Source organism: Hippopotamus amphibius, chromosome 6 (assembly GCF_030028045.1).
Source record: "Hippopotamus amphibius kiboko isolate mHipAmp2 chromosome 6, mHipAmp2.hap2, whole genome shotgun sequence".
Taxonomy (NCBI): Eukaryota; Metazoa; Chordata; class Mammalia; order Artiodactyla; family Hippopotamidae; genus Hippopotamus; species Hippopotamus amphibius.
This window is the reverse complement of record NC_080191.1, coordinates 104,841,841-104,866,466: the sequence shown is the minus strand read 5'-3', so window position 1 is coordinate 104,866,466 and position 24,626 is coordinate 104,841,841.

Sequence of the window (24,626 nt, the reverse complement as noted above, 5' to 3'; positions counted from 1 at the left end):
GCCTTATGTATTGAGGTGCTCCTATATGGGGGGCATAGATATTTACCATTGTGATATGTTCTTCTTGAATGGGTCTCTTGATCATTATGTAGTGTCCTTCCTTGTCTCTTGTAATAGTCTTTACTTTCAAGTCTAATTTGTCTGATATGAGTATTGCTACTCCAGCTTTCTTTTGACTTCCATTTGCATGGAATATCTTTTTCCATCCCTTTCCTTTCAGTCTATATGTATCCCTTGGTCTGAAGTGGGTTTCTTGTAGGCAGCATATAGAAGGGTCTTGTTTTTGTATCCATTCAGCCAGTCTGTGTCTTTTGGTTGGAGCATTTAATCCATTTACATTTACAGTGATTATTGACATGTGTGTTCCAGTTACCATTTTCTTAATTGTTTTGGGTTTGTATTTGTAGGTGTTTTCCTTTTCTTGTGTTTCCTACTTAGAGAAGTTCCTTTAGCACTTGTTGTAAGGCTGGTTTGGTGGCGCTGAATTCTCTTAACTTGTGCTTGTCTGGAAAGCTTCTGATTTCTCCCTCAAATCTGAATGAGATTCTTGCTGGGTAGAGTATTCTTGGCTGTAGGTTTCTCTCTTTCAGGACTTTCAGTATATCCTGCCATTCCCTTCTGGCCTGCAGAGTTTCTGTAGAGAGGTCAGCTGTTATCCTTATGGGTTTTCCCTTATATGTTGTTTGTTGCTTTTCTCTTGCTGCTTTTAATATTTTTTCTTTGTGTTTAATTTTTGTTAGTTTGATTAATATGTGTCTTGGTGTATTTCTCCTTGGGTTTATTCTGTATGGGACTCTCTGTGCTTCTTGGACTTGGTGAATTATTTCCTTTCCCATGTTGGGGAAGTTTTCCACTAGAACCTCTTCAAATATTTTCTCAGACCCTTTCTTGTTTTCTTCTTCTTCTGGGATGCCTATAATTCGAATGTTGGTATGTTTAAGGTTATCACTGAGGTCTCTGAGACTGTCTTCTAATCTTTTTATTCTTTTTTCTTTTTCCTGCTCTGTGGCAGTTATTTCCCCCATTCTACCTTCCAACTCACTTATTCATTCTTCTGCCTCAGTCATTCTGCTGGTTATAACATCTAGAGTATTTTTAATTTCAGTTATTTTGATATCCATTGCTGTTTGTTTTTCTGAGTTCTTATGAACTGTTTCTTGTACTTTCTCTATTTTGTTATCGAGATTTTGTATCATTTTTAGTATCATTACTCTAAATTCTTTTTCAGGCATTTTTCCTATTTCCTCTTCATTTATTTGGTCTTGTGGGTTTTTTTCCTGCTCCTTTGCCTGCATGGTGTTTCTTTGTTTCCTCATGGTTGTCCAAACTTTTGGGCTTGCTTGTCCTGGCGATAGAGGTGTTTATAGAAGACTGTCCAAGCCTCAGACTAATGTCCAAGTATTGGATTAAATGAATATTAAGTCTAGGAAACACATACATATATAAGACACACAATTACTGAATCCGTTAGGACATAAGGCTCTAGAAAGACCTGACAGAACCCCAGTGTGCTATCAGATATTCAAAGAGAAACCCAACAGAAATTGACAACTGAAACAGAACAAATCAGAGACAAAAGCAAAAGCAAACAAACAACAAATAACACCCTACACCTACAAACATTAATCCAGGGAGATTTTGTAAGCTAGGATCAAGTATAGAAAAGAGCTGGAGTACCACCAGAGAGAATGGAGATTCTCAGAATGTAATTAGACAACTGTACTAAGAACTAAGATAAAGACAAAATCCTAATATTAAATACCAAGGCAGTGCGTCATCTGGAGAATAGAGCAAGGAGTCTGAGCAGACCAATAGTGTTGCTTATAAGTATGTTAAGATAAAATAAACTTAAACAGGCTGGAAGAAAGGGGAACAGAAGAGCGTACTGTGGTTGGAAATATGCAAATAAAAAGAAGGGAATAGAAATGTATAAAAAATAGGGATGAAAGGAAAGTATGAGAGATATTTTGTCCATACTACCAAAAACTTAGCTAGATATAGAAGTATATAAAAAGGCAAAAAAAAAAAAAAAAGAATAAAAAATATCATTAAAAAATTATGTTATAAAACTTGTAGATCCCTTAGGGCTAAGATCGTATTTAATAAATCAAAAAAAAAAAGAATAAAATATATCATTAAAAAATTGTTATAAAACTTGTAGATCCCTTAGGGCTAAGATCGTATTTAATAAATCCAAAAAAAAAAAAGAGAGAGAGAGAGAGAGAAAGAAAAAAAAAAAAATCCAGAACTGATCCCAGAATGGACCAGTTCAATAGGTATTGATACTACTATTTCTGTTTCCTTAGCGTCTCACCTGTAAGTGTCCTTCTCCTTGCCTTGGGTTTTTTTTTTTTTTTTTTTTTGCGTTATTCTGTGACCAGCAGAGGTTCCTTTATTGTTCGTCTGTAAGCGTCGGTGTGTGGGGAGGGAGAGGGTACAATAGTGGCTCCTTCTGGGAGTGAGTGAGCAGTGGCGCACTGTTGTTTCAGTCAGGCTTGGAGGTGCCTGTTGCAGAGGGCGCTGGTGGCTCAGGCGTAAACAGAAAGTCTTAGAGTTGGGCCTTTCTTGGGGGTTTTTTCTTATTGATGCTGTTGTTGTTGTTTTTTTTTTTCTCTCTCAGCAGCCTCCCTGCTGCTGGCTTGCAAGGGTTTTAATCTAGCCCCGCCCGAGCGCCTGAGGGTGCTTGTTATCCCTGAGCGCCTTAGGTGGCCCACAGGGCGTCTCTCCACTGCCTGCTGCAGAGGCGCCGAAAGAGAGGGAGAGGCTATGCGCGCGGCTCCTCCCCCCTGCCCGTGAGCCTGCAGCCTCCGGCCGCCATCATGGCCGGGCAACTCTCAGGGACGGGCACTCCTCTCCGCGGACCTCCTCCCTCCTGTGCTCTCGGTCGGTCACCCTACCGGCAACAATGTTTCTCACCCTGAACCAGCTCTCCGGTTCCCACGCTCCCGCTCCTGGACCCTCCGTTCAGCTGCGGATCGATATCTCGGTCCGGGAACGCTGAGCTGCGCTGCGGACCCTCCGTATGTTTCTCACTCCCTCCCGTCTGCCACAGCTCCGCCGATTCACCCTCTTTGAGCCCTCGTAGATGCCTCCCTACCGGCTATGTTGGGCTCCCCGCGGTCCTTTCTGGTGTCCGAGGCCGTCTGCTGGTTTAACACCCATTCTTGACAAAGATTAATGGCAAATGAGAAAATAAAGATAACTTCCTTATGCAGAAAAAAGGTGTCTACAAAAATCTACAGCCCACAAAACATAAAATAAAATATTGGGATCCTTGCCTTTAAAATTAGAAAAGAAACTCCCTATGCTGGTTATAGGCAGCAAAATATGAAAAGATTACATTTTTTTCAATTTAATAAAGGATACAAGTTTAGAAAGCAAGAAGAGTAACTATAGTAATTAACAAACAAAAGGATTTTTTACATAGAAAACTCAAGTCAGACAGAGAAAGACAAATACTGTATGATATCTGTTATATATGGAATCTAAAAAGTACAACAAACTAGTGAATATAACAATAAAGAAGCAGACTCACAGATATAGAGAACAAACTAGTGGTTACCAGTGTGCAGAGGGAAGAGGGGAGGGGCAGTATAGGGGTAGAGGATTTGACAGTACCTTCTATTAGGTATAAAATAAGCTACAAGGATCTATTGTGCAACACGGGTAATAAGGCCAATGTTTTACAGTAACTATAAATGGAGTATGACCTTTAAAAATTGTGACTCACTGTATTGTACACCTGTAACTTATACAATATTGTACAGCAACTACAGTTCAATAAAAAAAATTAAAAACTTTTAAAATGAATAACGTTTTAAAAAAGAAGCAAAAATACAAGTTCTGCTACTTGGAAGTGTCAAGGGGGAGGAAAATTATGAAACAGAGACAGCATCAATGTCACATGTCAATGAACACATTAATCAAGTATAATAACTTTCAAACTAGAAACAGTGGAATAAGAGATAATAAAACAGAGGAAATGCAAATAAATCTACAAATTATTTTTAAAGCAAGATTTAAATAAGATATCTGTTTAACATACAAAATTACATCAAAATTAAACAAATAATGAATAAAACTAATTACATTATGATGTAAGCTGGCAACAAACATGAAATTTTTAAAAGACCATTTACATGCCTAAATATTTAGAGATGAAATGATATAATATCTAAGATTTGCTTCAAAATAATATGGAAGAAAAAAATAATAATATGAGATGGAAGAGTAGATGTAAGTATAGATGAAAAAAGATAGGCCGTGTAATGATACTTGTGGAAGCTGGTTGATGAATAAACTGAGTCAATTACACTATTCTCTGTGTATTTACATGCTCAAAAATTTTCATAATAAAAAAAATTTAAGATACTATTTACTGACAGATGTACTAGAAGAAAACATGAGTTAAATTTCTTTATAACCTGGAATCAGGAAAACTTTCTTATTTATCCAGGTAAAACAGAAAAGTTTCATGGCAGAAATAAAAACAAAAAACATGAAGACAAAAATAAATGTCAAACTGGCAAAAGAATTTGTAACATATCACAGACATAGAGCAAATTCCCTAACATATGTAGAGCTCCTAAAAGTTGAGAAGACCAATAATTCAGTACAAAAATAGGTTAAAAATATATGTGTGTGTGTATAAACAGGTAGCGCACAGAAATGAAAAGATGCTCAACTTTACTCACAAAAAGAGAAACAAATGAAAGTTACACTGAAGATGTATCATATTAGAACTACCTATCAGATCAGGAAAAAAATCCAGATCATAATCGCATGATCTGCCGGCAAGTCTATGGGAAAACAAGCAGTTTCCTATAGTGGTGGGAATGCAAAAAATAGTATCACCCCATGAAGACAAATTTAGCATTATTTAGCAAAATTTCATAAGAATATTTGACCCAGCAATGCTACTTCTAGGACTCTGTCTCAAAGACACACTGGCAAAATACAGATAATGTAGGTACCAAGCTGTTCATTGTGGTGTTATTTCCAATAGCAAAAGACTGGAGATAATCCAAAGTCCATTATTGGGGACTGACTGGATAAACTGTGGTACATCCACACAATGTGGGATAATGCATCTGTAGAAATGAATAAGTTTTTTTCAACTCTACATGTTGATGTGGAATCATCTCCAGATGTATATTGCTAAACAAGAAAAGCAACATGAAAGGGTCTTTTTAAACTTTTATTGTTATTGTATGTTAACTATGAACATATTATTATGCAAAAGAGGGGAAAATAAAATTTTTATGTAGCTATTTATAATTTTTAAGAGAAACAATAAAAGGGCAAATTAGAAAAAAATTTTAAATGGTTACCTATGAGGGAGATGGGGGGCAGGATGGGGGAATGGGTAGAAGTCGGACTTCAGTGAATATATCTTGTTACATAGTTTTGACATTGCAACTCTATGAATTTAAAAACAAAATTAAATCGAAAAGGAATCATTAGTGCTTCAAAATAGAAAACAGACTGAAAGAAATTAACCTAACTAAATATCAAATTGGTGGCATAGCTCACAGAAAACTACTTCAATTGACTCCAAAACTCTATCTTGAGTGTACCTCCCTAGTAGGATGTATTCTAAAAACTAAAAGTCACAGAGAACTCTTAATTTTCATTCAATACTCTTAGTGCTAGTCATAATACTAGTATTGCTATTTTTTATTGAAGCACTGTATAGTTGACTACAGTATTATATTATTTTCAGGTGTACAGCATAGTGATTCAGTTTTTATAGATTATACACCATTTAAATTCATTACAAAATAATTATTGTATATTTCCCTGTGCTGTACAATGTATCATTGTTGCTTATTTATTATATACATAATAGTTTGTGTCTTTTAATCCCCTACCCTTATCTCGCCCCTCCTCTCTTCTCTCTCCCCACCGGAAACCACTAGTTTGTTCCCCAGATGTGTGAGTCTGTTCTGGTTTTGATATACACATTCATTTCTTTAATTTCTTAGATTCCACATAAAAGTGATACCATACAGTATTTGTCTTTCTCTGTCTGACTTATTTCACTAAGCATAATACTCTCTAGGACCATCCGCATTGTTGCAAATGGCAGAATTTCTTTCTTTTCTATGGCTGAGTCATATTCCATTGTATATATGTAAACCACATCTTCTTTATCCATTCATCTGTTGGTGGGCACTTGGGTTGCTTCCATATCTTGGCTAATGTAAATGATGCTATTATGAACATTCTATCTCTTCAAATTAGTGGGATATTTTCCAGATATATGCCCAGCAGTGGGATTGCAGGGTCATACAGCAACTTTATTTTCAGTTTTTTTGAGGAACCTCCATACTATTTTCCACAGTGGCTGCACCAATTTACATTCCCACCAATAGTGTACAAGGGTTCCCTTTTCTTCACACCCTCTCCAACATTTCTTATTTGTAGGCTTTATGATGATAGCTACTCTGACAGGTGTGAGATGATGTCTTATTGTTTTGATTTGCAGTTCTCTAATAATTAGCGATGTTGAGCATCTTTTCATGTGCCTGTTAGCCATCTGTATATCTTTTTTGCAAAAATGTCTATTCAGGTCTTCTGCCCATTTTTCTTTTTAATTTATTTATTTATTGGCTGCGTTGGGTCTTCATTGCTGCACATAGGCTTTCTCTAGTTGTGGTGAGCAGGCGCTACTCTTCATTGTGGTGCATGGGCTTCTGATTGTGGTGGCTTTCCTTGCTGCAGAGCATGGGCTCTAGGCACACAGACTTCAGTAGTTGCAGCACACGGGCTCTAGGACACAGGCTCAGTAGTTGTGGCTCACAGGCTTAGTTGCTCTGCGGCATGTGGGATCTTCCCAGCTCAGGGATAGAACCCGTGTCCCCTGCATTGGCAGGCAGATTGTTAAACACTGTGTCACCGGGGAAGTCCCTTCTGCTCACTTTTTAATTTTTTTATATTGAGTTGCATAAGCTGTTTATATGTTTTGGATATTAACCCCTTGTCACTCATCATTTACAAATATTTTCTCCCATTCCATATGTTGTCTTTCCAGTTTTTCAGTGGTTTCCTTTGCTGTGCAAAAGCTTTTAAGTTTAATTAGGTCTCATTTTTAACTTTTTTTCTTTTATTTCTTTTGCCTTAGGAGACAAATTCAATAAAATATTTCTAAGATTTATGTCAAAGAATGTTCTGCCTGTATTCTCTTTTAGGAGTTTTATGGTTTCAGGTCTTACATTTAGGTCTTTAATCCATTTTGAGTTTATTTTTGAATATGGCATTAGAGAATGTTCTAATTTCATTCCTTTACATGTAGCTGTCCAGTTTTCCCAGCACCACTTATTAAAGAGATTGCCTTTTCTTCATTATATATGCTTGCCTCCTGGTCATAAATTAATTGACCATAGGTGTGTGGGTTTTTTGTGTCTGTTTTTGTGCTAGTACCATGTTGTTTTGATTACTATAGCTTTGTAGCATTGTCTGAAGTCAAGGAGTGTGATGTTTCCAGATTTGTTCTTTTTTCTCAAGATTGCTTTGGCAATTTGGGGTCTTTTGTGGCGCTATATAAATCTTAAGATTACTTGTTCCAGTTGTATGAAAAATGTCATAGGTATTTTGATAGAGATAGCATTAAATCTGTAGATTGCCTTGGGTAGTACGGACGCTAGCAGTGAAATCAGATTTGTAATCAAAAAAAAAAAAGAAAGAAAGGAAAAAAAAAGAAAAAACCTCCCAGCAAACAAAAGCCAAGGACTGGACAGCTTCACGGGGGAATTCTACAGATATATAAAGAAGAGCTAATTAACTATTCTCAAACTATTCCAAAAAATTGAAGAAGATAGAACACTCCCAAACTCATTCTAAGAGGCCACTATTACCCTCACAGCAAAACAAAAACTACAAAAAAAGAAAATTATAGGCCATTATCTCAAATGAATATAGACATAAAAATCCACAACAAAATATTAGCAATTTGAATTCAACAATATGTAAAAAGAATCATACACCATGCTCAAATGGGATTTATTCCAGGGATACAAGAATGGTTCAATATTCACAAATCAATCAATGTGATAAACCACATAAACAAAAGAAAGGATAAAAATCACATGATCATCTCAATAGATACAAGAAAAGCATTTGACAAAAGTCAACATCAATTCATGATAAAAACACTCATCAAAGTTAGTATAAAAAGAACATATCTCAACATAATAAAGACCCTTTATGACAAACTCACAGTTAACATCATACTCAATGGTAAAAAGCTGAAAGTTTTTCCTCTAAAATCAGCAACAAGAGAAGGATGCCCATTCTCACCACTTCTATTTAATACAGTATGGGATGTCCTAGCCAGAGAAATCAGATAAGAAAAAAGAAATAAAAGGCATCCAAATTGGAAGGAAAGAATTAAAACTGTCATTATTTGCACACAACATGATACTATACATTACTCTTAAAACCATAAAACTTTCAAAGAAGAAATTTGAAAATGATACAAAGAAATGAAACATATCCCAAGTTCTTAGACTGGAATAATTAGTATTGTTATTGTGAAAGCATTAATATTATATTATAGAATAAAGCGAATAATTGTGCCTTTATGAATCAAGATTTTCTGGTTAAGAGAAAAAGTATACAATCAAAGTTAAGTTAAAAGTTCATAAATGGAACTTTGAGTTGGGAAATCCTCATAATATTCTTTCTCTTACAAAATTTCACATATTTCTTAGTTCTGTCCACTTTAAAGGCCTAGAAGCAATGGTGACCCAACCTAGCACTCAAAATTAAGGCTTCTAAACACTAGTTGCCAAAGAAGGAATTAAGGGTTTTTGGAGAAATTACTGCTTATAGCTCTGGAGTGGGAAATGGACAAGATAAGCTTAGGACATCTTTTGTGCCAGAAAGGACAAAAGCTGTAAAAGACTAATGGAGTTATCTCAAAAGGACACAGGAACCAACTTGAAAGAGCTCCCATTGGGCTAAGATGGGACAATTTGAGCATTAAAAAGAATAACGACCCTAATAGTTGAAACATACCAAATATATAAAAATCCATAGTTCGTAACGATATTGATAAAATCTCATGTCACCATTGAAAGTTGCTAAGACATCGACTAATTACTCTGAACATCAATTAATCCATTGAAAGAGTCAAGCATTTATTCTGTCTTTTCATACACATTGTCTTTTCAGAGTAACCAAACAGTAAATAAAAGGAAAGTCTTCCTTACAGAAAAATTCTGGCTAATGGATACAGAAAGGAAGGAAAGAATTAGATAATTACCATTTTTGCACTACTTAATAAAATGATAGAATAAGGTAATAATCATCAACGAGCACTGATTATTCTCTGCTGGTCCCCGGTTCTGTGCCCTTCCCTGCACTGCCCTGTCACCCAGGAATCTGACCTCAATGAACTGCTTCACAGGCGTTCCCAGCTGGGTTCAGCCAGTGGACAGCACCGGCAGGGGATGGAGGATGGAGGAGAGAGATGAGTGTCATTCTTCTCACTGCAGCCCGGGCTGCATTTCTGACTGTGGTTGCTTTTCCCTTTGGCCACAGATCTCTTCATGGGGCCTTCTTCATGGAGCTTCTAACTCCTCAGCTCTTACCTGGTAACGACATTCTCTCCCTTCACCTCTTCAAGCTTAGGGGCAGTAGCCTGCCTCTACAGTAAATATCTATAACCTGAATCCAATCCAATCTAGCCTCTAGATCTAACTCCCAGATGACAGGAAATACGAGTTGCAGAGGAACAAGCCGCCACATCCTACCACAGGACGTCCTACATGACAGATATTTCAATACGTCAATTAAAAATGGGAGAGGAGGATGCACGAGGATAAGAGACGAGGACAAACAACCAAATGCAACATGTAGAGTGTGTCTGAATCCTCACGCAAACACATTAGCCATCTTGGAGACAATTAGGGAAATTTCACCATGGGCTTGGTATTAGATAGGATAAAGAAACTAATTGTATTAAGTATGACAAAGACGTGGCCATTGTGTTTTTGTTTTCGTTTTTTTAAAAAGATCCATATTATCTCAACATGAATATTGAAATATTTGTAGGTGAAATAACAAAATGCCTGGGGCTTTCTTTCAAATAATCCAGAAAAGAAGAGGATAAATGGAACAAGATTAGCATGATTGATATTGCTGCATGATAAAAACTTAAAAGTTACCATATTCAAGGGCAAGAAAAATATATAAAATTCCTAAAAAAACATTGACAATAGATGTAAAAAGCCTTGATGGAGGAAATTATAAAAATTTTAAAGACAATAAAAAGGCCTAAATACATGGAATGGATAATAAACAAATGGATAGGCAGTATCAATATAATGAAAAGATCAACTCTGCCCAAGTACATCTAAAGAGTCAATGCAGTTCTAATCAAAATCCAAACAGAGGTTTTCAAGGAACTTGATCTGCCAATTAAAAAGTGTGTATGATCACTAATTATTAGAGAAACGCAAATCAAAACTACGAGATATCACCTCGCACCAGTCAGAATGGCCATCATCAAAAAATCTACAAACAATAAATGCTAAAGAGGGTGAGGAGAAAAGGGAACCCTCCGGCACTGTTGGTGGGAATGTAAGTTGGTACAGCCACTATGGAGAACAGTATGGAGACTCCTTAAAAAACTAAAAACAGAACTACCATATGATCCAGCAATCCCACTCCTGGGCATATACCCTGAGAAACTCATAATCCCAAAAGAAACATGTACCACAATGTTCACTGCAGCACTATTTACAATAGCCAGGAATGGGTAAAAACAGATGTGGTATATTGGGGGGGAGTCGCGGGAGGGAGGGGATATGGGGATATGTGTATAAATACAGCTGATTCACTTTGGTGTACCTCATAAGCTGGTACAAGAGTGTAAAACAATTATATTCCAATAAAGAGCTTATTAAAAAAAAGATGTGGTGTATATACACAATGGGATACTACACAGCCATAAAAAGGAATGAAATTGGGTCATTAGTAGGGACATGGATGGACCCAGAGACTGTCATACAGAATGAAGTAAGTTAGAAAGAGAAAAACAAATATCATATATAATGCATATATGTAGAATCTGAAAAAATTGGTATAGACGATCTTATTTACAAAGCAGACATAGAGACACAGATGGAGAGAACAAATGTACAGATGCCAAGGGGGAAGGGGTGAGGTGGGATGAACTAGGAGATTGGGACTGACATATATACACTACTGATGCTATGTATAAAATAGATATCTAATGAGAATCTACAGCACAGGGAACTCTACTCAGTGCTCTGTGGTGACCTAAATGAGAAGGAAATCCAAAAAAGAGGGGATATATGTATATACATAGCTGATTCACTTTGCTGTACAATATAAACTAACACAATATTGTAAAGCAAATATACTCCAATAACACACACGCACACACACACACAAAAAAACCACACACACACCCAAAAAAAAGTGTGTATGGAAGAGCCAAGGACCATGAATAGTTACTTATGAAAAACAAGGTAAAGGAAACTGCCCTACTAGGAAACATGGATGTAATTAATAGAGTTTAGGCACAGAGATAGACATATAGTCCAAATGAGCAGTTAGAGAGCCCAAATAAGACCCCAATATAAATGGTAACTTGATTTATGAGCGAGGTGGCATTGCATATCAAAGAGGAAATAATAAACTGTGCTTATCTACAAATGAAAACAAAATAAAATGAGATCAATATTTCACTACAGACAAATCACTTCAAAGATGGATAAAAACTTAAAAATAAAAAGCAAAATGTTAAAGCTTTGGGGGAAAAAATACACCATCTAAATGACCTTAAAGGTGGGTAGGATTTGTTTTTAATACAACAATCACAAATCACAAAGTTAAAAATTAGTAAGTTTGACTCCATTAGAACAAAGAATTTCTGTTCATCAGTTGGTACCATAAGGAAAACAAAAGCATACCCCACAAACTGGAAAGAGACAGTTGTATCATAAAGAACACAGAAAAGTGTCAGTATCCAGAATGCATAAAAGATCCCTACTCATGACGAAAAAGTAAAAATGTTAAAGTGAACAAAAAGAAATCATACTAGTCAGAATAGGTTAGACCACGCTGGAACAACAAATAAACCTAAAAACCTCAGGGGGTTAAGGTTCAGTTCCTGCTCACAGATTGTCTGCTGAAGGTCAAGTAGTCTCCGAGGCTGCTGTCTTTTAGGCAGTGATTCACTCATGCAAGTCCGCCGTCTCCGTGTGCATCCCCGTGATCGCTGTCTCAGGAGGAGACAGCTCAGGAGTCATGCACCAGTTCTCAAACGTTCTGGTTCCTCTCACAGCCCACTGGCCAGAACTACTCACAGAACCTCATCTAAGAGGAAGGAGGATGGGAAACTGGGGGGACTCCACAGGGAATAGCGAGCAGAAATTCCTCTGGGACAGGCATAAGCAGATATTTCACAGAAGGGGGCACATAAATGGCCAAAGAAACATATGAGGAGATGTTGCAATGTAACCAGGGAAGCCCATACTCGAATTCCTATCAGATACTATTTTACCTACAGACACACCAGCAAAAATTCGAAAGTCTGACTGTACCAAATCTTGACAAGAGCAGGGAGCAACAAACTAACAAACCTTCATTTGCTGGTGGAAGTGCAAATCGGAACAGCCATTTTAGGAGACAAGTTGGCCTCAGCGTGAAAAGTTTAACAGGCGCATAAACCATAACCCAGCCATCCCGTTTCTAAGTGGTCTTTAAAACTGTGTGCTCATTATAAACCCAGAGTTGTAAGCCATTGGGGTGTTGTTTTTGCCTTAATCCCTGTCACGAACTGTGTGCGTATATAAAATACAAGGTCACAAAGGATAAAAACACTTCTGAAATTAAAATGTTGGTCCCTTAAAAAATAAAAATTTTTTTAAATAAAAATAACATAAAACAAATAAAATAAAACATACTATCTGCTCTTCTAAGGTCAAAAGAATTTTTTGATTGAGTGCCTTCTTGAACAGTTTTAAGTTATCTAAAAAGTTTTCTCCCCAATTTAAACAGTCCCAGAAGATGCAGTTTCTGGCAGTTTAGAAATATTGAAATTTTTACATCACTCATAAATGTATCCAAAGGTATCTAAAAACCATAATAATTTGATAAGTCATAATAATTGCCACCATTCATTTAAAATGCGTTACAAATTCTTCTTCAAAGTCAGAAATTTTGCATTGTTCCTAATTTAATTCCTTATATGTTTCAAACTATTGATCACTCTATTATACTTCTCTGCAATAAGAATATATCTTTTTTAAAAGATTTTTTTATTGTGGACCATTTTTAAAGTCTTTATTGATTTTGTTACAATATTGTTTCTGTTTCATGTTTTGGTTTTTTGGCTGCAAGTCATGTGGGATCTTAGCTCCCTGATCAGCGACTGAACCCGCACTCCCTGCATTAGAAGGCGAAGTCTTAACCACTGGACCACCAGGGAAGTCCCATGAATATATCTTTAATAAATCAAAATGTATTTCTTTACTTTCCTAATGTTTGGCTCCAGGTGCTTATGGCACCAATGATTGTGGCACCAAGAGACAGAAACAAATCAAGGTGCTACCAACAGGCAACTATACAAACAAACTGAGGTTTCTCACATAATAGATTACTATACAACACTGAAAAACTGGTAAACTACTACTATACAAATCAACATGGATGAATTTCAGATACATAATTTTAGTGGAAGAATCAAATCACATAAAAATACATAAAATAGACAAGATGAGATTATTTGTAAAAAAAAAAAAAAAAAAAAAAAAAAAACAATGTATCATTGATAAATTTCTCCACAATAGAACTCTAACAAAAAGACAAAAGAATGATAAACCAAAATAAGAACAGTGATTGCATTCTTTCCAAAGAGGAGTGTGAAGGGTAGATTTAGAATAGGTGAAATGGCATTTACAATGTCCAACTCCTGACGTTGGATGCTTATTTTACTATTTTGTTTTTACACATGGAATATTTTTTAATGGTTTTAAGGATTAGTGGCTACAAGGGTACTGACCGACCCCCTGTAGAGAGCCCTCACTATGACCCAGGCGATAGGCCTGGGAATGTCCAGGAAGGCTGTCCTTTCTGCCTGAGCCCTCTATGTTGGGGTGCTGTCCATGTCATCAGATCAGCTCTCTGCTAGAAAGCTCTCACATCTGAGGCTTAGAATTTATCTGGTAGGACGGAATGTTTTTCTCTAAGACCTCATCTCCAGCTTTGATTGACACCTCATTGGCTCTTCTAAGCAGTTGCTTGTCCGCAGGAAACCTCCAGCATAGAGTATCATTTCCTTTCACACAAACAGATTCATCCATTCACCAAATGTTTACTAACCTCCTACTCTGCACCAGATCCTGTGAAGACCACAAAGCAGTCTTCATTCTCTTGAAGCCTGTGGGAATTTTAGTATAAGAAGTCAAGATCATTCAAAGGAAAGAACAGAGGAAGGGAGGAAAAGAGGGAAGGAGGAGAGGGAAAGAAGGAAAGCTTTCTAAGCAAAGGAGATGCACGAATGTGAATAGTAAGGATTTTACTTCTTTATTGCCAAAGTACATCCCCTTTGATACACTTGCCTCCACATGGTCCCTCAGATTTGCTGGATCATCAGCATTTTAAGACATTCCTGGTCTTCAGAGGATATGAGAAAGGAAGCAAGAACTTAGTACCTGGCACTTGACTCAGGTGTATGAGTACCTCTCACATTTTCTGTATGAGTACCTCTCACGTTTGAGGGGGTTTGGGGTTTTTTCAATGGTCTACACTATTTCAAGTCTATTTCTTTCATCTGTCTTGGGCCATGGACTCCTAAGAAAACCTATGGACCTCCTCTCAGAATAATGCATAAAATAAAAATACACAGGCTTGCAAAGAAAACAATTATACTGAAATGCAGTTCTGTTCCTGGACCTCCCTGAGAGGAGAGGCTTGGATAGTAAAATGGGGAAAACAAAATCAGTCCCACTCCACCAATGGTAACCAGAGAGGGTATTGTGACTAAACTGAAGACAAATGTATTTGCCTTGCCCGACAGAGGAATAAACGAACTTAAGAAAACTTGATTTCAAAGTGAAGTGGTTGATTGTCTATTTCCTAATAAAGCACTGTAATCAAAAATCCTTAGTGTTGTACTTCAACAGTGCTTCATTTATCAAATGTTTCCAGAACATCCAATCTATTCCTTAATTTCTGTTTACTCGTTCACCATCTCCCTCCACCCACCCCTGCTTTATTCCAACCTTTGATCTAAGTCTTAGATGTTGACAAAGGATTTGGCTTATCCTGACTCACTGCATAGGAGTCCGTCAGCTCCCTATTAAAGAAGTAGATAGCGCTAAAGCTGAGCTAACGTAAGTGCTCTCTACGTGGACCGTAACTGTGACCTTGGGAGCCTTGTATACAGCTTGGTTGCACACCTCATCATTTGTCGTAATTCATGCACTGGGCTTGAATTTGGGAGGTAGTGCTTTTCGACATGCCAAATCCAACACCCATCACAACTCAGCATCTTTATAGAAAATATACAACAGACATCTAGATGCGTCACACCGTGAAATGTGGTTCCTGTACCATGTATATCTTCATTGGAGAAAGTCCCCAAGCACCCATTTAGTAAAAGCCAAAGACTTAAATAACACCAGACCCAGGAGACAGAAATACCTTGCTATTTTCTCTTCTCAGTAATTGCCTTTACTCTCAAAGAACTCAATCAGCTATATCTGCCATATAATATAGTTTCAGGAAAAAAAACTATTGTATTTCGTGCATTATGATGACCTTTCTGATCATTGATATCAGTGTACATAAACATTAAAATGCACTACCCTTACCCTTGCAAATAGGACTTAATAATACTCTCTCTCTCTCTTTGTATCTCTCTCTCTCTCACACACACACACACACACGCACCCACCTTTACCCAGCATCTTCTCCTCCTTTACATCTAGAGTAGAGAGAGAGGAATAAAAAATTAAAAAATATTAGATATTGCCTTTTGACGTGACTGCTAACACAATAAAGCCACATTGTAAACTGAATCATCGGAGTCTGCTGTTCTTATTGCTCTCTTTGCTGGTATTGCTTCATGGATATTAGAACCCTTAGGGATATTGGAATATGAATAAAGATTTTTTTTTAAATCAGCTGGGTTTTTTTTTTCCTCTTGGTTCTGTTTCTAAAAATAATGCAGTTTGCAAAAAACAGAAGGTTTGGTTTATAACACAAACAAAATTGTTACATTCTGAATGGGTTGTAAGTACCTGATTCTTTGCCTTTTTACTCATTCCCACAAAAAAAAAAAAATCTGCAAATCCATTTGCTAACCAGCTGTACCTCTGTGTGAAACAGATAACAACCTGGAAGAGCCAGGGTTTGCTGTGAATCGGTGCTGATAGGCCTGAATCTCATAGCTTTTTTTAAATGCTAATGACAAGAAACATTTCCGAAGCCAAAACGCTCTTGTAGATCTGTCTTCCTCTATTATGACTGATATTTGCTTGTAAGTACATAGAACACTTGTTCCCCGTCCCTTATCTGCGGCGCTGCAGCACGCTGACCTACATACCATTCAGCACAATGTGACGCACAAACATCTTCTATATAATTTTTCATTTTCGACTTAAAAACAGTAGAGGCAAAATAGGATTGCTGCAAATCTAACAAAGAGATGGCATTATTTCCAAATAAAAATGTGCGTTTTTCCAAAGAATTTATTTGTCTAGCAGCATGAAGTTCTTACATAGCAATGCTGGGGAAAGGGTGCTAAATTGTGATTAGGAAGGAAGGACTTAGGGAGGGAAACAAAACCCATCTTTTCTACTCCCCGAGCATAATTAAGCGAACTTCCTTCTCACCACAATTAAAAGTTCAGCTTTCCTGAACCGAGTTTTTGCAGTGTCACGAAATGCGGCAGATAGAATAATGCTGAAATACATACAGCACTAACAAAGGAAGAGGGTAGAAAGTGACATGGGGAGCTGGAGAAGGGAAGAAAGCATCTATTCTCACACCTGCCATTGTCAGAACACTCCAAACGTTCTCTTTTTCTTTTCTTGCCGCTATGGCTGTCATGTTGGAGGCCCTCCCTACCCTTGAAATGGTACTTGGGTTTCCAGCAAAACTGTTAATTGCCGTAGGTGAGGCCTTAAGCTGGTGGTTATCGGATGACCCAGCCTCCTTAAAGCTCTGCCAGACCACTGTAATTGCAAATACAGGTGCGCCATGGAAAAAGAAGGACTGTATTTCTAGGACAGCAGCACAAAAGAGACCAGCAAAGGCGCCAACAAGGTCAAAGGGCAAAGAGGGTGAAGACCCCTCATTAGCTGGAAATCTCCACTCACACCACCTTCCCTTCACCAAGAAGAGGTGGCTTACAAGTGCCCCTAGGATTAATTTTTAATGATAAGCTGTCTTTGTTTTCCAAGTTTGATGCATCTAAAACGATTGGAAAATCCCCACGTATGATAAAAAGAGCTTGGGTTGTGGCCGAAACGACCCCTTTCCCTGCACTTTAAGTAATTTGTTTCCTAATTATTTTGAGGGGACCCGGGTAAGAGGGCTGCGACAAATATTTTTGCCACCAGTTGGATGTTGACAGGAGGTTCTAAGTGTGAGTCACCTCTCTGAATCATTATTTCATGGTTCTCTAAAAGGAGAGCAACCTTTTGCAAAGGGTTAGCAGGTATTTGAATTTGACCCGCTGGAAGCCTCTTTTCCAAAAACCCAAATGAAAGATAAAACGCATTTTCACACTTTTTGCAATTTTGCAGTTATTCCGCCTCACTGTTTGCACCAGCCAAATGTATCCAGCAGCTGCCAGACCCTTGCTTATTTATGAGCAGTGTTAACCCAGCAGTTTACAATTTCTGTGTGATACGGGGAGCAGAGCATCCTGGCTGAGCGTCTGGAGACCCAGGGTTTTCATCCTGGCTCTGCCACAAACTAGCTGTGTGACTTTGAGCAAGTTGCTTGACCTCTCTGAACCTGTTTATCTAGCGTTTGGCCTAGTTACATGATAAGTGCTCTTCTGACTGTAAAATTCGACAGTTGGCTCCCCATATATCCTTTTCATTTGGGACCACTTATCTCACCACTGTTGGCTCATGTTAACTGCTAAATACCATAGAACAATTTTCTAAGTGCTTATTTCAGATGATTCTGAAAGCTCTCGGAAAACCTTGTCTTTCGGCATCACCATAGATAGGCTTAAGTGATAACCAGCTCCCACTTTACTATACATTGCTAATGGTGATGTTATACTCCCATACGAGCTCCATAGGTCTAACTTATTAATGGTCTATGCTAATGCAATTTCCAGAAAGTATGCTGTTATTAAATTTTCTGGAATTTCAACACAGCAAAATAACATATAACTGCTTGATAAATTACTCTGAATAGATTTAGTAATTTGTGTAAGGGTGGCTCTCATTTATGTAAGACGCCTAAATCCATTTAAAGTTAATTTCTAATTTTCTTATATTTATGTCATTCAGAAATACACTGTTGGTCCAGGAGCAATCTTTCCAAAACCCAAGTGAACTATTAATTTTGTTTGGGTTAAAGCATAAAATATTAACAATGTAGAGTATCTACAATTTCCCAGTAACTCTTCACAATTCCTTCCAAATACGGTCTATGAATTTTACTCTCACATGACTAAGATTTTGTACAGCACCTCTGTTTTTTACCTTAAATTCAAGGCAAAAGATAGATGGCTTTATTAAGTGAGAGTTCCTAGCAAATATCAAATTAACATAAAAATTTTCATGGACTAAGCAATTTGCCTTTTATACTGCTTTCAATGATTTGGATAAAACTACAGTCCAAAATTCTGGGTCCCCTTCCTCAAGCCTCTATTTATAAAATACACCCAAATGAAGATTCTACTTCCTCATTGTCATTGTTATTTTTAAAAAATCACCGTGTTGTTGAATTCTGTCTGAACCATGCTAGGCACTACAGGTGGAACCATTTATACAGTTACAACTGATGCCCATAAAAGACAGCGAGATGGCAGTAAGATGGATTCACCCACACAGAACACACAGATTAGGAACTGTAAGTATCGAATAGAATTCCTACAAGAAATGTAAAAATGTTGAATTTTAAATGCTGTGCTCTGGTAACATCTATGCTTTAGGCTTCAGCAGAGAGTTAATTATACAAGCACACACGCACGTACACTCTCAGACACACACACATGAATTCACATCAAGCCTAGCCACATAGGTCAATGACTTAAAAGTGACTCAAACACAAATTGATATTTCTGGTAGGGGATCATTTCTTACAGCATTGTGGAGGTCTGTAGAGAAGTTGGAAAGCATATGAGATGGCTGATGTTTACTTTGTTTGAACCAAATTCATGTATTTGTTTATTAAGTTATCGGGTTCTTCCTATGTGGCAAATAGCATGTTTTGCTAAGTTCAATCTAATTCATGAGAGGAATAAAAAGCTCAAGAAAGAAATCACTTCGATTCTTAAAGCACTCTCATTACAAAATTTGCAAACCAAGTGAAATGGATAAGCTATTATATTGTTAATAAAATATTTTAAACTGATGTTTTAAATCAAAGAAAAATTAAAGAGGTGCTACCTTAACTCTCTTTTTAATGTTCCAACTTGAAATATTTCAAAATTTTATCCCAGGGGTTCTTTTGCAGTAAACAAAATATATGATCTGTGGCATTTAACCTTGAAGATACAACTGATCTGCTAACTCTAGGTTGTCTGACAGCAAATGATCCAAATCACTGTCAGACTTAATCTTCAGCTGGGTATGTGCTTCTGAGCAGAACTGGCCATTAGAGTTAGTGGAAAGTTAACTTAGAAGGGTTGTGTTCTGAGCAAGCTATTGCCAAATAAATGCTGATGACATGGCCATTAAAGCTGCATTTCAGCATCGTTTCAATGTGGTGACCTTGGGTCTGGGGATGGCACACTAGGTGACATCAGGAACCCCTCCCCACCCCTCCCACAGGTATACTGAGAAAGCTTCATCCCAGGGCTATCCCAGCTATAACTAGAGTGGTCACACAGCTGATTTGCTTAGGACATGCCAGTGTACTCCTGTTATCCCAGCATAATTATTAACAGCTTCCACGCCCACTTTCAACAAGGCCTTGGCTAGCGATGATTAATCACACAGCTCCTCTAATCATCATACAATCTACGATACACACTCCAAACCCCGCTCCATTAAAACAAATTCCAGTCCTGCCCCAGCACGGGAAATTGGCAGTCTGCAACATTACAGACCCCTGCTGGAATTTATCCTCCTCGTTCCCCATGCAATGCACGTGTTCTTTAAAGAAAGTGGCTGAACAAGTCTGATTCATGGACCTGACCTATAGACACATATCCTGTTGGACCATGATTTTCCTCTACTCACATCCATAGAATTCACTAAACATTTTTGGGATGAGCTGAGCTCTATTAGATTCTGCACAAAGCCTGACTCTGTTACAGACTTCTTAAGAATAGAAGATGTATCTTATTCACCTTGGTGTCTCCCAGTGCCTTCAGCACTCAGCCTTATTTGTAAGAACCACTCCATAAACGTTTGTTGAAATGCCTGCAACATCCAGTCAAAACACCTGGATGGTTGGCCTAATTCTTTACTTTCTTTCCAGCTATTTATCATCATGTAGATCCAAAGAAATCCAGAAAGCAGACAAATGCCAGGCCTGAGCACATCCATGGGGAGAAGTACCCAGGTGCACGTAGATGGAAATAGCATCTACACTTACACCTTTGCTTCCCTTCTAGTAACTTCTCAATCTATCTTCATATTCTTTTCTAAGGCAACTAATTGGCCACATTCTACAAACCAGATATTCTAGAGGTAGGAGCCAGGTCTTCCCCCAACAAACCCATCAACAAAACGGTTGTTTCCACCTGGATCCCCTGGACAAATAAAGTCAGAGTTCAAGACAGAATCTTGCTAAAGAATATCAATACTTGCTTTTCCCTTGTACAGCATCTCTGGAAGTCCTGACTGCATAGAGGGACCAGCCATAGTGTTGGCAGAATAAGGAGGAGATAATGGGGGATTTTACATGAGTTTTTTGCTCATTCTGACTTCAGAAAAAAAGTTGAAGTCTGTCCACAAGTTATTAGTAGGAATTGCAGTATTTGAATCAACCCTTAAGAATTGTGCTTGAAGCATTTCGCCCCCAGTTTTCACATGACCAAATTTTAATTCATTATTTGAAATCACATCTCTAGCACACTTGTGATTTTTTTTTCAGATCACTCAAGCAGACTAAATAAATGCAGTAACTGTGCCTAATGGCTTTTATGAACCTACCATATTGGGATGCAGTCAAAACCGTCATGTAATTTGGCGTCATCTGGTAAGAAAAAGAGTTTCTACAACATCCATCCGCCTTTGAAAAACAACAAGTAAGTAAAGTGGATTTCAAGCTGGAAAGAAGGGATGCAAGGCCTTGGGCCCTGGATACCAGACTCCACATTCACATGTGTTCTTTCGGGAGGTTTGAGGCTGGGAGCGGTCTCCTTTCATCGGCCAACATAAAAGTGGCTTCAGCAAGAAGCAGGGAACAAAGAGAGACTTTCATTTACAAAAGCAAGTCTAATGGCACAGTGTCTGTTAGGAACTTTTATTTATGCCGCACCTGGCGTTATTTTTAACTATTTGTAGAACAGAATTGGCTGTGCCAACTCTAACAAGGAAAGAGTGCGTTTCTGCATCTGACACATAAACTTGATCCTGCACGTTTGAACCCCAGGCTCCTGTCACCAGTATCGGTCCTGACTGCAGGACTCCAGCCGAGGGGAGGTGGGCTAGCATTCTTGGTGGGCTGGTCTGCCTCCCAGCTTCTCCACGTAAAGGATTGTCACCAGGTGCTCTGTTCTGAGCCCTCTACAGTTTGTGCCAGCTTCCAACTGCCTTTGACAAAGCTCAGTGCTTCCCTGTCTCCAGGTAGAATGGTCTTTGAAATAGCCTTGCAAGTAGAAGATGAACGAAGCTGAACTGAGGAAATTTTTTCATTCCTCTTGGTCAAGGCAAGATTTTGGACTTTTTAACTGTAGAATCTCTAACTTCACCTGAAAGGATTATCTATCCTTTGTTTTAATCAAAGAAAATATGAATCAGGTATGTGGTTATGTCCAGTTGTTGAGTTAGCCTGGGTTCAAGCACAGCACTGGGCCAGTGTTTCTTTGAATGTGTCACTTCATCTTTTCCGCCATCAAACTCTGCCATCAATACGAAAAGAATCTTGGCCCAGATTATCTCAAATTTCCATTCTGGCTGTAACACGAGTCCATGGTGCTCTAAGAAGAGCCTAATGTTACTATCACGCACATTTTAGTTGGATGTGAGTATTTTATTTCGACACATTTAAATGCTGATCATTAAGGAAAAGAAAGTTTTGAGCTCTGAAAACTTCAGATCCTGACCATCAGCCCCAGTAAATTTGCAGATCCAATATTATTTTCTGCGTTGGTCGAACACACGCAGATAGAAAGTTAACCATTATTCAGGCAGTCTGACAAACACATCCCGTGGCAAGTTTTGTACCTAATTTGCTCTTAAAGGAGAGGCTGCGTTTAATTCACACGACAGCATCTTAGAACGCAAACCAGGGGGCTGGGATTAACCTCGGGTCAACTTTAAGTTACCAAATAATAATAATCTTTTGGAACATATGAAACCTTAAGTAAGAATCACTTCTGGTTAAATATACCATTACCCCCAAAGAGTCCAGAATTCAGCCAGAACTCTGGAGACTCCAAATATTAAAACTCCAGCTTTTTCCTTGTGCTTTTCAAACTTTGATATTCCAATGTAATCTCCCATGCCCACAAACCTGTAATTTAGAAAATTCGAATTATAAATATGCTCCTCTGCTCTAAAATTCCTGCCCACCCGCCATCTCACCACAGAATGACCACATTGCCTGGCTTTCTGGATGCGGCAGCCCCAGCCACATCAGCCAGAAGCAGAACTGACTTTATCACGTGCCCCTGAATTGCCAGAGTGCCCATAAAATCTCGTGGCAGAGGGCAGCGAAGGAAACAGCATCCAGTTCCAAAAATCCTTCTCTGCCCGCAGAGGGACGGCTTGCAGAAGTGCCCACGTACTCTCTGGGGTCATGCCTTCACTGGCTCCCTCGGCTGTAAGTAGACATTCTCTCCAACTGGAGTTCAGGCACGTCCTGGGCAGGTAGACCACCATCTGAGCTTGTCCAAGTGTTTCAGTGTCACTGGAGCTGTGAGCTACATTCCGAGTTTCCCGGCATTACACACTTAGTTGAAGCAGGAAGGGGGTGGGACAGAAAAGATGTACACAGATGTAGAGTTAGCATTTATGTCCTGTAGGGACACTCTTGAAACTTGTTAAAAAATGTCAGTCAAGACATCTGGTCAGCTGTCCTAATCCATATTGGGGTTTTTAGGCTACTGTTATACCCCAATATGCTTTGAACATTGCCAATCTGCTTTCTCCGTAGAAGCAGCAGTGTGTCCCCTTTGGTTTCTCAGCTCGTCCCCAGCCCTGGTGTTTATAGCGTCACGTATGGAGAAAAATGAAAAAGCACATACTGTAGCGAGGGTGTCTGGCTAATGAAACGGGTCGGACAAACCTTGTGCAATCAGGGACGGGGGCCGATTGGCTTAGGCCGGGTCCATCTTGCAGACTGCAAAAGAGTCAGCTGTCGCCAGGGCCATGCGGCAGATGGACAGTTTGCATCCGATTTCCAGGCCGGCGCCAAACCCTTTAGAAGCTTTGGCAGCCGAGCGCCATCAGGCAGCAGCTTTGATGTCCTGCAGATGGCTGTGGCGGCCGCCGAGCCTCTGCATCCCGACAGGCCCAGGGCTTACTTTCAGGCGGCATTCACTCTGGCCAGGGCCCGCGGTCAGCCAGAGACGTGGGTCACTGGGCTGCGGTGTACTTGGCACCAGCCAAGACCTTCCAGCAGTTTCCACTTCTACGTGGACAGCAGCTAAAAAATGTTTGTTACTTTTTTTAAAAAGTAACACACACACACACACACACACCCCTGCTCTGATTCCTCCCACTTCAGATTTCCTGACATAAACATGCCTCTTCATCTCTTCCCAGGTCATTATCCAACCCCTCAACAGTGACCCTTCTTCTTCCCTGGTAACTGAGAGACTTCTCAGATATTTAGCAAAACCGTCCACCCATGTCCACTTCTGTATAGATGGCATGGGCTCCTAGAGTTTCCTTTAAAACAAAACAATACAAACAAACTTATTTGCAAAACAGAAAGAGACTCACAGACATAGAAAACAAGCATATGGTTACCAAAAGGGAAAGCGGTGGGGTGAGGGGTAGATAAGTTGGGAATCTGGGATTAACAGATACACACTACTATATATAAAATAGATAACAAATAAGGACCTACTGTATGGCATAGGGAACTATATTCAATATCTTGTAATAACCTATAATGCAAAAGAATCTGAAAAAGAATAGATAGATATATGTATGATTGAATCACTTTGCTATCCATGTGAAACTAACACAACATTGTAAATCAACCGTACTTCAACAACAAAAAAAATCAGAATAAAAGAGAAAGAAAGAAAGAAAGAAAGAGAGAGAGAGAAAGAAAAAGAA